Genomic DNA, 19,052 nt, shown 5'->3' on the forward strand with positions numbered 1-19,052 from the left:
TTATACAAATTGAGGACTCCAATAGTCCTCCTAAATTTTAGGAACTCGGCTACCAAAACTTGCAGTTAACAACAACTTTACTAGCCCTTACTCGGCTGCCCTTGTGATAATCGATGTGGTGGCCCTTGAACTCCGAGCTGCTGGTGGAGAATTCGAGGTAAGGGCTCATAAATGAAGGGGACACCTTCCTACAAATCCTCTCCCTTGTTCTTCCATGAATTTGGCTGCCAAGTGCTCATTAAAACCTTTGATTTTGTCTCAAAATTGACCAAAAATATGCATAAAGCACACATTAGACTTTTTGGCATAATGACTAACCCAATTCACTCTATTAGCATAAATATAATCAAAAACATGCAATAAACTAATGAGAATGGTGGATTAAGTCGAATTATGAGGCTGAATGAGCCCATATAATTACCCATTTTTGGGGCTCATCATCACCCCCCTACTGAAAGTGTTGCTCATCCTCTGAGCAACTAATCTATCTCTTCATCTTAGATGGCCCTGGTGGCCTCCTTATCATCCCAAGATTTTGATGTGGTCTACTCATGCGTGCCATAAAATTTTGCCTTCTTTTCCATGTCCTTCCACTGTCCTCTTATTCTACTTGTTTGAATTCTTATGCTTTTCCTGGCCTTTAAATACATGGAGGTTTTCCTTTTTCCTTTTCCTTTTTGTTTTGTAGGTGTGGATAATGCAGCAAGCATAGCTTCTGCCTCCCTTGCCGATATCTCAGGTGATTTCTCCTCTTGTTGTTCTTTTTCCTTGCTTCTTGTAGAAATCCCTGTGTCAACTGTTTCTGTGTGTGTTGCTGAGATCTTAGGGTGTGTCTTTTCCTTTTGCTTTTGTGTGCCTGCTTTGGCTATGGAAGCCTTCATTTGGGCTTTCTCGGCCTTTCCCTTTCCAATCTGTGTCCTCTTTTCCTTTGTTGTTTTTGCTGTTGTTTCTTCCTCTATTTTAGGCTCAACAATCTGGCCCATTTCCCCTTTTTCTTTCTGTTCTTCTGTGCTTGAATTCCCTATGTTCCTTCACCATTGGTTTTCTCACCTTCTTCAGTGTGTTCTCCCCTTATGAATCCTCCTAGCATGGTGAGAGTGCTCTTTTTATGTTTTAATCAAAAAAGGAAATGCGCAGGCAACCAAATAGTCAATCTGAAATAGAGGATAGTTGAATCCGGTTTCTTCTGAACCCAAAAAGGAATTTTTCATGTGCTTCTTACAACATCAAATGGTAGTAATTCCCCTGTTTGAAAACTGTTGTCACCCAGAATTTGACTGTTTGTTTATGAAAAGAATTTATTTTTTTATTTTTTTAACAGAACAAAGCATAAGGACACATGGTCTTTTCTCAGCACATAGATAGATATGTAAATTCTGTTTTTTTTTTACACACACAAGTTGGCCTCTACTGCTGCATGTATCTTCTTTACAGGAAAATTAAAAATGAGGAGGAGATTTCAGATGTAGAAAAAAACTGGGTAAACGCAGTGAAGTATGCAGGCAGACTTTCACTTTTTTCTCAATGCACAGGCAGACTTTTCCTCTGATTTTCCAATCTGATGCCGTTCAATTCACCACCTTGCATAAAAAATCATGCATAGAGAAGTTTTCCCGAGCCTACCTCGTTTTGAGCTTGAAATTCGTTGAAAATCCTGGGTATTCTTTCTACAGGGATGTTTTTTGCCTTTCTTGTAGAAGCCTTCTGGTAGAAGGCTCTCGTTTCCTGTAGAATGAAATTGTGCTTCCTGTAGAGCCTGATCGGCGAGAGATTTTAAAAAATAGGCAGAAATCTTGCAGAGGACCATTGGTTAGCTGCTCTGGAAGTGGTGGACGCGTACTCCAGTTGGGGACGTTTTGAAGGCACAGTGAACAAAGAGTGGTGAATGCGTTAACTGAGCTGTCTTTTAACTTCTGGCGTGATTCGTGGTGAGGAGACGAGGTGGCAGAAATGTGCATTGGCCCCATGCAGACTACAGTGCTGTCACGAAACTTCATGTTTTCTACCTGTTAATCACTTGACATCATGTGCGCTGGAGTTCAGAACATCTGCCACTACCTGTTTTTTAAATTTCTCGTGAATTGACTAGACACGTTCACTGGGTGATCTCATAATGAGTACAATCGAACTAGCTGAGGGTGTTGGGTTAACTGGCTAGCTTTCTGGCTTAATCCAACCATTTCATTCGTTCATGCACTTTTGAATCATACAGATGCAAATAGAGGAACTGGTTTAGACACTTACCTGTAAGTCGACGTGCTGCTTGGTTCTTTTTGCTGCTACATGCTCATATTTTATTGTTGCATGCTTGGATCCCTTATGCTATATGCTTTTGCTATCTGATGTGTGGCTATTTTTCTTGTGCAGGTATCCTCTGGCTGGATCTAAGCTGCAGAAGTCTGTTTCATCCTTCAGATTTGCACCCTCATGCTGCTGATGTTGAATTTTTACAGGACAATGACTTGTTTTGTCCATGGCTCCCAAACGATAGATCGGATTGACTTGAAACTTTCTGAGCATGTTTCTATCATCATTATGCACCTCCCATAGCAAAATTGTGGTCAATGGATGCATGGATTTCGAGAAAAATTGAAAATGGCTAAAGGTGACAGAGGTCAATTTCTCAAAAATTGTGCACTGGAATTGGATGAAACTGCTTGGGGGGGTTACTATCACCTATATGCATCTCCCCATGAAACAGGTTTTGAAATGGATGCATGGATATGGAGAAAATGCAAAAATGGCTGAAGGTGATGGAGGCTGATTTCTTGGAAACCATGCACTGGAATTGGCTGAAATTGCTCGAGCATGTTGCCATCATCCCTATACAACCCACACAAAACAGTTTTTTAAATGGATGCACGGTTTTCAAGTTATGGAAAAAACAAATTTCTGCTCTATGTATTTTTGTTTCAAAGCATTCTGCAATTTTTTTGCACAATAAGAAAAAATGAGCTTGGGTTGTGATGCAAGCATGGAAATGATGGAAGAGGGGTTTGAAGATTGCAGGAGGATTTATGAACCCTTTATGAAGCTATCATATTCGCCAAACTGTTTTTTAAAATCCATTTCTAGCTTTCCGTAATTCCTACAGGAACTTCCTGTAGAAAACACAGTTTTCATAAAAGAAGCACAATGAGGTGGAAAAAATGATGGAGAAGGGTGAGGGATGGAAATAGGAATGTTTACAGGCCTCATAGACAGATTCTCAACCTTCGGGTCCTCTTCTAAGATCGATTTTGGCTTGTTTGTAGGCTTCATGTAGAAGACACAGAACTTCCTATAGAAGGTGAAATCTTAGTCCGAATGAGACCAAATCTTGGGAAAGAGTAGTGGTCATGGAGGAATGGGTGGTGAGGGATGCTAATAGCCTGGTGCTGACCTCTGTCCTTGTTTTTTGCGATCCTCCTAACCTGCAATGTCCTTCATGCAACCTGCAATTATTCAACAGAAATTAGGTTTATTTTTCTTTTTTCTCTTTTCTTCTTTTTTTTTTCTCTTTTTTTTTTTGAAAACAACTAGGGCGCCTCATGGAGGTTTTCACCATAATTGCCTGCCCTAGGCACCTCCAAGGGAGGTTTTCACCTAGGGATCTTATTATTTTTTCTTTTCTCTTCATTCCAACCCATTGACCGCCTTATGGAGGTTTTCAATCAATGAGCCAATCTGAGGCGCCTCCGAGGAGGTTTTCACGTTAGATTTTTATTTTCCTCTTATTTTCATTTTTTTCTCTTTTCTTTTTTTCTTTTTTTCCTACCCTACCATACTTGAAAAACAAAATCATTTTCAAGTATAAGAATACTTCCAATGGAGCCATGTGCACATCAAGATGATAGACAGAATGATGTGGAGGCTTGAAATGCATGCTTTGACAGGTATCCGGATTTCAGAGACCAAATTATTTGACTTTGAAGGGATCAAACATAGTTGAGGAAGAGAGTACTGTTGCAACTTAGTGACCATCTGGAACCATATCTCAATATAGCTCTGATATCCTTGGTCCTTTCGCTGATCTGGATCATTCTCCCTATCTTCTTCTATCATGACCTTCACATCTTCCTCTTTTTGCTGATTTTTCTCTTGAATACATAGAGGATTTGATGGTAACCATGAGGGAGCTCTCTTGATCTCTGATTTTGTTGTCTTCTCTTTATCAAGTGCAGCCCATGGTCCTTTTATTTTCTCTTTTGAATATTCTTTTGCTGGATGTGGTCCTTCAATGATATCAAGATAATCTCTTTCTTGCAATACTCTTCTTGAGCTATGGTGAATATCATTGAGCTCAAGAGGAGTTGTTTGGACATGTTGTGCCTCAGCGTTACAATTGGGTTGAGCTACTCCTTTGTGCGGGTTTGGAAATGGTGGTACGGGTAGTTGAGTGGGGGTGTATATTTGAGATGGATGTGGATGGGGTTGTGGTTGGGTAGGTGGTTTCCCACTATATACTTGCTGAGCCTACCTGTTATTTGGGTTCGAGTTCAGTTGAACAGGCATTTGGGGCTGCCTTGGTGGAGGAGGAGGCGATGGTTGTGGTTGAGCAGGTGGTGGAGGAAAAGGAGTGGGAGGAGTGTTGTACTGGGGCCTCCACCCCTGATGAGGTGCATTCCATTGAGGCTGTGGTTGAACATAAGAGTGAAATGAATGAGCAGCTGGTTGGGCATAATATGGATATGTGAAGGACGAAGGAGGAAGTGTGGACCAGGAAGGATGAGTAGGGGGACCCCAAGAAGAAATAGAAGTGGCTTGATAGGGGTCATAATAGGTCTGGGATGTCCCTTGCATTCCCTGCTGGTAAGGGATGGGTCCATGTGGCCTCCTTTGGTTCATATAATAGAGTGGTTTGGTAGCTCCTTTGGCCCTCTGATATGCAGCTTTGGTTCTGGGTAAGAAAGGGCACTGATCTGTAGGATGGCCTTTTTCACAGACAAAACACACTTCTATGGAGTGCAATGGACATTCATTCCTAGGATGCTTTCTAGTGCACCTAGGACAAAAGATGGCCAAAGCCCTCTTGGCTTCCTCTTGCTTCCTTTGGATCCGCAACGTATCCAGTTGCATGGCAAGAAATTGCCTCATCTCACTCTTGAAATCTTCCATCTGATTTGCAAATTCGTTTTTGGATAAGGTACTGCTCCCAACATTTCTGTTTGTAGCCGTTTGCTCCAGAGGAATTCTTTCTTCTTCTTCTCCCGTAGAGGTTCTTCAAATATGTCTTGTTTTCCACCTAGGGGTTCTTCTTAATCACAACCACCGAAGAAGAGAGAAGGTTGGTTGTGTGAAGCAGTCGGGGTGTTGTGCAAACATTTTTCTGAATTATCTCTACTCCTACAAGGTATGAAAGGAAATCTTTTTGGTTGATTTTTGTTTTTTCTGCCTGTACCTGTAAAACTAAAATAGATTGAACTGCAACTAACTAAAATCTATCTTGCTGAAATGAAAATGCAGAATTGAAATGAAAGCAGGAAATGACTAATCTATTTTGCTAAAATGAAATTGCAGAAATGAAAGGCTAAGCTACACTTGCAGAATTGAAATTGCGGAATTGAAATGCTAATATACGCTTACAGAAATAAAATTGCGGAATTGAAATTCTAATCTATGAAAGCAAGAATTGTCTAATCTACTTTTGCGGAAATGAAATTATAGAATGGAAATGAAACAATCTACTCTACGCTTGCTGAAATAAACTACTTAGCAGAAGGTTGTAGTAGAAAATAGAAGAAAAGCAGCAATCACAAATACTCTGACGCTTCCCTGGCAACGGTGCCAAAAAGATGCTAGGCTCCAGTATTGCAGCAATAATGTTGCAACTCCTGGGGCTCCCTTCTTTACTTTTATCAACCCGGTAGTTCGTAACAAACTTGGAAGCGACAGTGCTATATGCACAAGTACTAGCTCTTGCCGCGGCTGTCACTTGATCAGCTGGCACAAGTCCGCTAGGAGCTTCAGACAACTTCTATGAGCTCTTATAAGAAGCTTTTAACTGTGATGGACGAAAGCTAACTCAAAAGAGGCTAGTCTACTTGCATAAAGAAGCTGAAAGCTTAAAGGAAATGCAAACCTTAGCAAACCCTAGTTTTACCGACTAACCCTACTGGTGCAAGAAAAGAGATGAAAGCAGTGGAAATGGATGCCATTGACTTTTAGAAAGGTAACATGCATGTGACTAAGCTACTTCCGAAGTGAAATCTGAAAAGGAACATCTTTTTGTATTTTTGAGTAATCTTGTAGAATTATTATGCATGTGCTTTAACTGTTTTTGACTATGCAGAGGTTGTTGATGAAAGGAAATGGCCAGGGCGCTTGCAGGAGGTTGGGAAGGTGAGAATAGGGCCTAAGGGGTCCCTAACACCCTTCCAAAGAGTTTCACAGTGTTCGGATCTCAAGAAACTGCTTTCGTGAGCTTCTACAAGAAGTCTGCAGGGGTTCTACAGGATGTTCCGGAAGGGAATTTTGAAGGGCTGATGGTGGAAAAACGGTGGGAAAGTGGAAATGGAGGTTGGATAAGAATGTTAAGGGGTCTAGGACCTGGTGAATGAGGCTAAAAAGTGATTAAGGTGATTGGATTTGTTCGAGGATGGAGGGAGCAATGATGCACAAGAATGTAGAAATTAGGGCAAAGTGAGAAAATGTGGCAAATGAAGGGAAGGAATCTTGGATTAGGGGTTGGAGTAGGTTGTATGATGGAGAAAGGTTAGGCAAGGATGGATTACAGGTGATCTGCACACAATCTCTCAAAACTAATCAAAGAAAGACTAAAAAATTAAAGATTTAGCTATTTTGACCTAATTTGACCTACAAACCAGAAACATGATAAACAGAAGTTTATTGGCAAAAAATCATGCAAGATAACTATGGAAACTAAGCAAGAAAATATTCTAAACATGCAAGTACAATTGGTATCAACTTTTCTAACTAAAAATCTAACACTAGCAATTGCATGAAGAAGCAAAAAAAGTGTTTTTGTGGCAGCAAGTATGCCTTAGTCTCAGCTCATGGTCCCAAGGAAGGAGAGATGAGATCAAGAATTGCTTGATGGATTTTTTGCAGATATTTTCCTTTGCCAAACTATCAAATCAACCTGAAGCATGAAAAGCTATTTTAATCATTAGAAACAACCTAAGTACAAAGCAAGATCTTAACCTAAATAATAGAAATTATTCTATGAATGCAGCAAAGACACATAAAAATACACAAAGGAGGTATTGGCACTTGATTTGGGCCCAACCCCAAGAGCTACAACTTCCTAAGGAAGATTAGATCTGGTGCAAAGCTGGATTCATATTTATTGATTAAAAAATAATAGTTACATCCCAAAAACTGTTTACAAGAAAAAGCTTGAAAATGTGCTGAAATGCAAAGCTAACCTACTGACTAAAATCTAACTAACATCTGACTAAATCTTGCCTAAAGAATGACTAAAAAATGACTAACTGAAATGAGGCCCTAAGCCTTCTTATTTATACAAATTTAGGACCCCAACAGCCCTCCTAAACTTTAGGAACTCGGCTGCCAAAACTTGCAGTTAACAGCAACTTTACTAGCCCTTGCTCGGCTGCCCTTGTGATAATCGATGTGGTGGCCCTTGAACTCCGAGCTGCTGGTGGAGAATTCAAGGTAAGGGCTCATAAATGAAGGGGACACCTTCCTACAAATCCTCTCCCTTGTTCTTCCACGAATTTGGCTGCCAAGTGCTCATTAAAACCTTTGATTTTGTCTCAAAATTGACCAAAAATCTGCATAAAGCACACATTAGACTTTTTGGCATAATGACTAACCCAATTCACTATATTAGCATAAATATAATCAAAAAAATGCAATAAACTAATGAGAATGGTGGATTAAGTCAAATTATGAGGCTGAATGAGCCCATATAATTACCCATTTTTGGGGCTCATCAAGAAGCGCGAGTGGAACTGCGTTATTGGAAGAGAGACCGCAGGGCAGCCTAAAAGTCACTCTTATGGTCACTGTTCATGACTTGACAGTGGGAAAACTGCTAAATGGAGCGGGGGGGCAACAATTAAGGCAAAATTTAAGAGCAAGATCATTGAAAATCTGCTGCCACTATAGAATTTATGGACATATTAGGGGGAACGGTCGGATTCAAATTCGAAATTGCCTATAAATTATAGATGGCCAACCAACAAAAAACACTTGGCATTTTGAGAATTGAGGTGTTGTGCTATCAGGCATGCATGAACCTTGAATATTTCGAGGCTTTGGTAGCGAGTTCAGTGTTTGAGAAATTGCTGAAGGAAACTCAGGAGCTCTTAACTGGCATCATGTCGGCACCCATGGAGACTGCAAGTGTTGGATAAGCGATGGCAGCTGAGGGAGCTACCCCAAAGGTAGTGAGTGTAGAGGTACCTACAGATGTACCCAAATCGTCGAGGTCGCCAAGGTAGAGGCCTATGCTGACTAGAGAGGGTCCAAAATGAAAGAAGGATAAGCAAAAAGCAGAACAGTCGGTGCACGCGTCACCTAGAAAGCACCCGCAAAAAGAAAAGCCAACTGCACAGCAGAAGGGCAAGGTAGTAGACCTGGAACCTGATGAAGACATAGAAGATGTCGATATGGGTGTGGAAGATGTTGACATGGGGGAAGAAGACATTGACGTTGAGGGGGAAGACCCTATCTACAAGCTGTCAGCATATGTCCCTTTGCACCGAGGCAAGGTGAAGGTACCAAAGGACATCGATGAGAACAAAATCACACTTTTCACACCGTTGTTACGAGAAAAAATCACATATGAAGGTCCACGCTTGGCACATATCCCCCATTTGAAGCTGGAGGATTGAGATTTGGCAGATACAAAGTATTTTCCCCACTTGGAGATTGATACATTCATGCACCGCGTCTTCTATAAAGACTCTAGTATGACTGCGCTAGAGCCAAGACAATGGATAAAAGGGGTGGATAAGGCAGGATTATTGAACCTGCTATGGGTGTTGCATTACAACCACACACCCATAACATTGATAGTGATCAAGCAACTATTATGCTTGGTGCACGATGGGTGCCTGTGGTTAGGAGAGCCGATACCGATCACTGACATGTTGATCCACAGGATCACTTTTCTCCTGCATTCAGGCTTGAATCCAGCCATGGAATTTGGCGGAAAGATGGGTGAGCGCAACCTCGCCGAATGAATGAAGGACAAGTTCAATCTTACCAAGTAGCTACACGGCTACTCCATCTCCAACATAACCAACCCCGTGGTTAAAGTAGCCACCCAGATCTTGGCGAGGAAAATCATGAGGAAGTGTCATGCAGATGAAGTGCCAACATTGGTTGTATCTTTAGCAGCCCAATGCATGGAGGGCATACAATTTAACTGGGAGTGCTACCTCTGCAATGAGTTCCTCGCAAACTCTAGAGAAGCACAAGACCAAAGCAAGACTTTCCACTATTCATGGCTGCTGCTGTTGATTGTACTGGTTGCATGGGACTTACTGGAGGATAGTCAGTTTCCTCCAAATGCAGCAGAGCTGCCATGAGCAGTGAAGTTCGCTTCACTCTGGGCCACAAAGGACCCCCAAAGGGTCAAGGACAGTAAGATATTCTGGATTCTCATGGAATCAAGCATCTGCATCGCAATCAACTGCAAGCCACAGCTCTAACCAATTTTATTTGAGAAATTGTTTGAATGTGTGGAGTTCAAGGCGAACTTCCACTGCGTTTCCATTAGAGCACAGAAGGACCTCACAAAAAAATGGCATGATCTTCCATACCTAGAGACCGATGATGCAATCGCTATGGTTCTAGAGAGTTGGCCCGCAAAGTGGCGCATGACCTCAGACTTATCAGCTGGGTCTAGTAAGTCTGTCGCGAAGCAGAAGAAGGAAGAGGCCAGATTAAAGATGGAGCAATTGGCAAAAAGACAGAGGAAGGAAGTCGAGGACAAAGCCAAAGCAGAACGTGCTACCAAAAAGCAGGTAGAAGGGGAGGAAAAAGAGGAAGAGAGTGACTCTGATAGGAGTTAAAAGTTGCCTTCTCTATAGACAGAGGAGGAGGAGCAGCGCTTAGAACAGGGAGGAGTAGACCCGGAGACTACTCCATTCCAAGTTAAGCGCACAAGGGAGTAGGAAAAAGTAGGGCTACAGAAGAAGTCCAAGGCCAGCAAATCGTCCCTTGACCCAATCACCTTGACAGAGGGTGATTTGAATGATATCGGTGATATAGTGAGGGATGCAATCGCAGAACTACTACAACAGTTTGAGAAGCAGCAAAAATAGGCCTTGGTCACCATTCAAATCGGTTTGCACAAGCTACAGAAATAGGCTACTCAAGTGCATACCAGTGTAGGGCGGGGTAGCACAACATCGAGCAGTTTGGTGCTTGGAACCTCAGATGCAGTAGAGATGGTCCGTTCAATGGATCCTCGGGTTGTTGCACTACTAGATGGAGCACTAACCACAGAAACAAAGGTTGACAGGGCCACTATCAGTGCCCTCAAGAAAGTTAGGTTAAACTTGGTCGCGCTTCCAAGTGAAGCCCTTCACACCCTGCAGGATGGTGTGATCGCGGAACTACAGGCTCGGGAACAACGCACCTTGAATGTTATCAGCGAGCAGAAGGTGAACAATGCATAAATGTTCATCGAAAATACATTCACGATTGATATTCTTAAGAAGGTCACAGAAAAGAATGAGCGCACAACAACTGTGGTGGCTGAGGCATGCCAGACTGTTCCAGAGCTGAACATCCCAGAAGATGCGCCAATCGACGCAAGAATCTGGAAGCTCACTGCAGGTGTGCACACGAGGCACAAATAGAGCTGGCTAAGGTTCAATTTGAACTAAAGCTTAAGATAATATAACTTGAGTTGAGGGCCCAACCTTTGACTCCACCAGAAGATAGAGAACACTGTGAGACCGCTGTCAAAGTTGTTGTTGTAGCTGTCGATATTGCAGTAAAGGATTGCACTGTGCTCTTCGAACAGGCACTCAAAGTAGTTACTAGTCTATAGGAAGACCCCAACTTGCAAAGGATAGAAACTAAGGCACGGGAGCTACAACAGAGGTACGATGAGGTCAAAGAGATGACGCGCACTGTCGCCATCATGCAGCAATTGGCGAAGCTGCAGGAAGCAAAGGCACTAAAGAAACAGGTGGACATAGCTCAGTGCAGGGAAGCAGTATTGAAGGCCAAATTGGGGCCTTGTCTATAGGATGCCTATGTGCTCATGACCTCCATTGAAGGAAAATTGGCCAGTCTGCAGGCGACGCAACATAAAATATAGGTAGATAGCGCAGGACCAACGATGGAGTAGCTGGTCAAGTAGCCTAAGCAGGCAGCGACGTAATGTATCACTGAGGTTGCAGTAGTATAGGTGGAGCTGGGAGGTCTTTGCAACAAGATCTCCACAATGGCTGAGTGACTCGGGGCAACTCACCGAATTTGTGTTAGGGTCCTGTTGGGAATGGGTCCCCTTGGGTAAAGTTTGGGGTTAAAAGCCCAAATTTTGGGGCTAAAGGCCCAAGTTTTGTATAAAGAATGTAAAGTCTTCGCATTTTTTGGTCATGGAGCATGAAGATGTAAACAGTCAAAAAGGGTTTCCACCCTTAGTTTAGGTAGCTTGTGTCAGCTTGATGAGATCCACCCTTGGTCCACGGACCATGGGAATTTATAAAAAGGGAGACTTAGAAGAGTCTAAGGTAGTTCAGTTCTTAGGAAGTTTTTGGGCAATTGATTGATGTAATGAATCTATGAGAGCTAAGAGCGAAGAGTCTTAGCATAGGAGGAGGCTATGTAGCCGAGTGCGCAGAGGCCTAGGATCTAAAGTCTGCAACTGAGTGTGTGGACTCCTGCAGTTGTGTGCACAAGTAAGTTAGAGTCTATAAATAGAGATCTGAACCATCAATAAAGAGAATTATTCCGAAGATATTTGTGCATGAGCCAATTTACTTCTGTTATGAATGTATGTGGTTATGTTATGTTGAATACTGGGTTTATGATTTAATATTATATTAATGCACAAATCTATGTGTTTTACTTTGTCATATGAATGTAAGTAAGAATATATGTTTACACGAAGATAATAATAATGCATGTTGAAGTTAACCAATACTTAAGCTAATCTGGGTAGACACAGAAGTAAGGGTAATTACAGAGGTGCATAAGCATCTGAACTACCTATTTAGGGTACATGAAGGATGATCGCAAACCTTCGCGAAGGTCTCAAATCCGAATAAGAGAAGTATATCGATAAGCACTAAGGGGCTCATCGGTATGCGCGAAGGGAGTGTTCGTATATAAAACAACATCACAACTATCTCAGGATGCGGAAAATTTGTTCCTACATCCCCCCATACTACTTCGGGTGAGACTTCAATGTGCGCTCTGTGGATTGATGCCGAAAGGGCCAGTAGTGTAGGGATTTTCTTGGCTAATTAACGTTGAACTTGGGTCATGGTCAATCAATCCAACAAAGATCAAGGAAAATTTGTAAAAAGGTTGTTAAGTCTTGTAAAACACTAAAAAGAGTTTGTACTATTGTACAAGAGTTGAATAGGTCAATTTTATTTTTGGGACAAGGGTTTGGTATGTAGTTGGGAGAAGGGTTTTGGTCCTAGAGTGTGTTGAGTTAAGGGTAGTTGACTATTTAGTCAAAACTAAATTCATTATATATCATCGTAAGTGGACCATTGTCCATGGTACAAGAGTCCACGATTTTTATATTTAATTTGTGCCTTTCTAAGGTGGAAGGGTGGTGCTAGGGAGGTTCTTGAAGTCACCTTCAGGTGGGTTCCAGAAAAATTTTTAGGGTGGTAGGGTGTTGTTAGGGAAAGTTGGTGCTTGCTAAGGTGTTGGTGCATCCATTTAGATGATTGATGATAAAACCTTAGGGCATTGGGGTGTCCTTCTAGTGGGTTTTGGAGAAGAAAACCATTTAGTGGTTTTTGTCCCGGAGGGGGTATTCCACCTAAAAATTGTTGTGTTCATTGTGTATTGTTTTATTATTGTTTTTAAAAATGCTAAATAATAATTAATGCTCTGAAACATTAATAAAATACTAGTTGATAAGAAATATTGATTCACTCCCTCTTAGTATTTCCAACAAAATCATCAATCTGCAACAAGGTGTATTTGATGGTCAACTTATTTAACTGTATGTAATCAATGCATAATATGAGTGTGCCATATTTTTTCTTTACAAATAATACTAGTGCTCCCCATGGAGACACACTTGGTATTCTATAGCCCTTATCAAGCATCTTCTTTAATTGCAATTTCAATTCTACCTGCTTAGGAGTACTCATCCTATATAGCGCCTTAGATGTTGGTGCTACTCCGAGCATCAACTTGATAGAAAATTCAACCTCCTTGTGAGGGGGAATGTTGGGGATGTCTATAAGGAATACATCTGGGTATTGTTGTAGAATAGAATATCTATCCAAAACCTCATTGTCTTCTTTTCTTGCATCTGTTGTAGGCTTCTATATTACTGGAAACGTGTATGAAAAATAAGGTACACCATTTTCTATGGCTATGCTTAGCTTGTATAGATATTATTATTCTTATTGAGATATGCTTCCTTTTACCTTGTAACATTATTTGCCCCAACCTCATATAGGCATTCAATAGCCTTCTCGTAACAATCTACTTTTGTTCGATGGGCATACAACCAATCCATACCTAGTAGCATATTATATGCACCCAAGGGAAGCAGATTAAGGTTTGCTATGGTTTCCATACCATTGAGTTCAAATGCACATGATTTTACCCATTGGATTATTCTTCTTTTTGTCCCTATGGCTAGCTGGACTAGCCATGTTTTTGTATGGGTTTATTTGGCTCACTAGTAGTGATATACAAGCTTAGGGCTAATATACTTTAGTTGGATCCAAGATCAATTAGAATAGAGATAATGTGATTACAAGTTTTACCTTCCATTTGAATGATGGAGGCCTGAAAATTAGCTTGTATGTTATCCAATGTGGCATATATCCTGGCTATGCTTCAGGCTACATACCCATAATGCGAGCTTCTTGTATGTTGTATATTTATGGCCTGGAATCCTTCTATTGAGAGAAATCTATCTTATGATGATTTCCTCCACATTTCCAACATTGTAATGGTTTCTTATCATCTGGTCTACTTTGTCCTCCTATAGGTGGATTCACATACCCTTTCTCAATTAGTTTTAACCTTGGTGGAGGTCGATTTGTACTAACTGAGGCAACTCCTTCTTTTTTACCTATGGTTTTCATTTTATTTCCTTTCCTATGCCATATTTCTTTATTCTTATTGCTACTTTTTGTCTTCCAACCACTCTTAAATTATGGCCCACATCTTGACTGCTCATAGCAATGCTTCAATTTTTAGATGACATCCTCTAATGTCTTAGGTTTGTCATGCTCAATGTGATCCTTGAAAAACTGGGGTATTCCACTGATAAATTTGTGGACTTTTTCTTTCTCGTCCTTTAGGTAGGTTACATATTTAAACAACTCAAGAAATTTGGTGATGTATTCATCGTCTGACATTTTGCCCACCCTGAGCTCATAGAATCCCTTTTCTTTTCTATCGAAATATCTTTTTGACATGTACTTTTACCGAAACAACTCCTCAAATTCATAATGAAAACCTATATGATTCCATGAGGTTTTTTGCATCTTTGTTATCTATGGTTTACTTTTGGGGTGTATATACCTTGTGCAACTACACTAAATCTCACAGTCATAGCCTTTGGAACCCTTTGTTGTGTTGACAATGTTGTAGGGTAATATTCCTCTATAATCTATGATGTCTGCCTCTGTAGCCTTCCAGTGTATCTATTCTAAAATTACAACAGGGGTGGTCCCTCTTTTGCATGATCCATGACCTACTAGTTTAGTTCAAAAGAGGATTACCCATGTCTTCTAAAATAAATCATCATTGTTAAAACAACTTTAAACTCTACTTACTAATGGATTTCCCTCCTCCATATTCAATTGCTCATTCTATGATGATGCATATGGTAGAGCTATTTTATAGTAATTTGTTCAATGATAGATTTAGTTTGTTTATAAAAATTGATTTCTAGCGACTAGATTCCCCTTATTGAAAGAGAGTATGGTGACAAACTTATATATGATACATGATTCCTAAACATGTCAAATATCTACCAATTATGGAAAACACTCTGATGCCAAGTACCATGTACCTTATGGGAAGTATAACCATACTTACTATCATTACAACTATATTTATACTAAAGACATTTACCATTGTTGATTTGATGGCTAGGAAGAAGGTGTTAAGATTATAGGTAGGAAAAGCTATGAGCAACTACATCCTTGTCAACTTCATGTGGCAGCAAGTTATTAGAGTGCAATTTCAATTTCCATATGATTATTTACTATATATGAAAAGTGTCAATTACTTGAGAAAATTTTTCTTATATATGAAAGGTGTATGCTTATGTTTATTTTAAATTGTTTATGTGTTGTAGTTTGATGTGCTTAAACTGATATATAAATACATATAACAATAAATAATGCAGCAATAAAAACAAACACACAAAACAACAATTTAATGAGGAGTTCACCCAAAACTCTCGGGCTATGTCTCTGTGAGCTCTAGTCAACTCAACTAGGCTCTCTGGGATTATGGCAAAGTCCTTTTTACAAGCTCTTGGCTCAACTCCATTGGTTTACACATAACACAATGGGTTTAGACACCATCTTATCCCTGGCTCTAAAGCTCTCGACTTTCTAGCTCTCTGCTCTCACTCTGGCTCTGGCTCTTTAGCTCTGGATTTGGCTTTCTGCCACTTACAGCTCTCTGGATTTTCACTTGACCTCTAAGTGACTCTCGATAGCTTCTCTATGCATTAGCTTTCGCTTTCTCTACCTGCTTTTCGTCCAATGCTCTCTGTTGAGCTCTCTGCCTCCTTTGAGGTACGTTTCCGACTTTCTGGCTTCCCTGACTGTTTCTTTGCGGTTCATTATCCCTCTGCGATCTTGTGGCTTCTCTACGCGTTGTCTGTTCAACTAGCCATCTAGCTATGTGGCTCTGTGGATCCAAATGCGCCATTGTCTGCTAAAACACCTGCTTGTAGCATGGCATGATGATCAGGGGCTATTATAGAGGATTTGGGGCCGTTTTCTAGGCAAAAACCTGAACATTGAGAAAATCCCATTACACAGAGAAAGTCTGCAAAATACACTATTGAGCGTGATTTTCGAATTTGAAATCCCATTCAATCGCCCCTAAAATCCCTATCGGGTCTGCCATTTGGTGGTATATCGCATCGCATTACGGATTAGTCAAAATCCCAATTACACGGGAAATACGTGAAAATCCGAATTCTCGTACTTGAAACATTATGGAATCGGCCCTATAAACCTATCAGGTCAGCCTTTTTATCGCAAATTGCTATCGCATGACGTATTGGCCAGAAAACCATTTACATGGGAAACACCTTGAAAATTCGAATTTCAAATTTCAAATTTTATACAATCGGGCTTTGAAATCTCATCAATTCCAGCCTTTATCGGCATCGGGGATCACCAATCGCCGATCACTGATTTAATCTGTACTGTTGATCTGATCCCCAATTAGATGGTCCAGATCACATCGTGTCGCTTATCGCATCGGCCCTGTGTGTCGGGGATCGCCGATCTCCCGACCGCTGATTTAATCTTGGCATTGATCTCGGATCCCGATTCGATGGCTGAGATCACCTGGTCGAGATCGCTATTGCAAATCATATATGTAATAGCCCAGGGGTCTTTCCTTTACCTCGTGGCATCGCCGACGCCGATCCGCCCATATCGGCGATCGCAATATCACTCGGCCCGAGGTCCCACCATCGCACACAGGCCTATCTCCGACCCGATATATAAGAGATCAGAGATCGGGGGTCTCTCCCTTTTCCACTTAAGTCCACCTCTTAGACCCTTCTTCGATGTGATTTCCCTTTATAAGGGTTTTTTGCCATTTTTAAGGGATTTTTCCTCTTTTTCCAAAGAACAAAGGGCATCTTCTTTCTGCGATAACTTCTGCATCCTAACTCCATTTTTGCCCATTCAAGTTGCAGTAGATTCAGAATAAAAATATCTCTGCCATGGGGTTATTTCTAGGAACTTCCTTGGACTTTCATTTTCCTCTGTGAGGAACACTTAGACTTAGGAGTCTATCCAAAATCCATTTTGGATCACGCCTTCCCACTAAAAGAACTTTTGGTCTCCAAAAGACTGATATACTGATCTGAATAGTAAATGAGAGAAACAACACCCTCTTCTTTTAGCCTCCACACACTTGTCTTGCATAGTGCCTTTGAACCAAAACCTTTGATCACTTTCCTTCCTGGATGTGCTGGCCCTCCTGGGAATAACTGCCTTCCTCCTTGCCTTCCTGCAGAACTCCTACTTAAATGGTCAAAGAAGGTAGTTTGAACTTTTCTGCCTTGATCATTGATCCAAGGTGGCTCAAACAAATGTGAAGTGACATCTGCTTCACAAAATTCTCATTTTTAATTGTTTGAAAAGCTGTCAACAACAACTGTTAACAACGACCGAAACACAGACAACAACTGGATGGACTAAACTCCTGCTTCAACAAAAGAAACAAATTTCACATCTTGTGAACACCTCCATGTCTTACATCTGCATACAAATGATGGACTAGACAACAAGCCCACAAAACATGCCTTTAAAACAAATGACCCTTCAAGTCAAGCATGTAGAAAAAGACCATAAGGACTCTTTTCAAAATATGAAACATTCCATCTTGGAGACCAAGTCAACTTTCCTCAAGTCAACATTACATGCATGTTACAACAAAGTAATCAACCCTTCAAGTTAATTACACATACATGTTCCAATATAAGGAAAACATCAACATCCCTGGGTTCGTGCACATCATGCTTATGCATGCATTTCATCCTTCAACTTTCACTTAAGCACACTGTACTTTCGAAGCTGAAATGAAATATAATGTTGCAACAACAAAGTGAGTCTCCTACTCAACCTTTTTCCATTCACCTTCTTGGTAGAAACCTGCAACTTGCATCTCATCAACAAGAAAATGCAAATAGATGCATCAATAGACATGCAACTGTAATTGGAAAAGAATTCTAACCATTTCTTACCAACCCCGCGCCACCCCGATTGCAATTCGGCAATGGATCTGAGAGAATCTGAAAAATAAAATGACATGCCACCCAATTGCAATTATATATAGAGCTGAATGTAGAGTTCGACTATTATTTTTTTCACCATTTGCAGGTGAGTGAAGTCAACGATGGATTTCCTGTCCCTTTCATGAAGTAGATAACACCCACCCATATATGTCAGTGTCGAAGTAAACGATATACTTTCCACAAAAGTCATCAGGCACAGAATTTGTTAGTGTGGAGAATGATTCATCAAAAGTCTTGGAAAATACTCCGCCCTTAGTTGATGGCCAATCTTGAGAATCGGCCAGCCACCCCGGGCGAGCGGGTGGGCCACCGGGGTGGCGCAGGGTGGGCGGTAGCGCCCCACCCCCGCCCCACCCCCGCGGCCTGCCCGCCCGCCCGGGGTGGCTGGCCGATTCTCAGAATCGGCCATCAACTAAGGGCGGAGTATTTTCCAAGACTTTTGATGAATCATTCTCCCAGACAGTGGATTGTTGAAGTTAATGGCAAACCAACTCCTGATCTGGAGACATTTGTAAACGTTATCAAGGAATTGGAGAATGGAGTGTTTGTTCGTAGGAAGACAGTGCAGCTGAATGGGAAACCGTCAGTGGTTACTTTGAAGCAAGATTTGCACTATTGGCCAGCATGGGAATTGAAATTTGACCCAAACATCACAACTTGGTCTCAGAAAACCATTAGGGCTTTGAATGAAAACATTTAAAGGTTTAATCGTTACCAGCAGCAAAAGGATGGTGTAGGTTTAACTTTCTGGTTAACAACTAGTTGTATTTTCACCATAGTGATTAAAAATATGCATAGAAGGTCAAAAACTGGCTATGTTTTTGCATAGTGATTCACAGTGTCTGTTTTAGCACCAAATTGGTATGGTTTCATTGAAGTAAAGTTATGACTGTAATGGGATCGGTCAGTTTTATTTTTG

The sequence above is a fragment of the Pinus tabuliformis genome, chromosome 3_2 (assembly GCF_031772625.1).
Source record: "Pinus tabuliformis cultivar Carrire ecotype Pingquan chromosome 3_2, CPIR1, whole genome shotgun sequence".
In the NCBI taxonomy this organism is placed as follows: Eukaryota; Viridiplantae; Streptophyta; class Pinopsida; order Pinales; family Pinaceae; genus Pinus; species Pinus tabuliformis.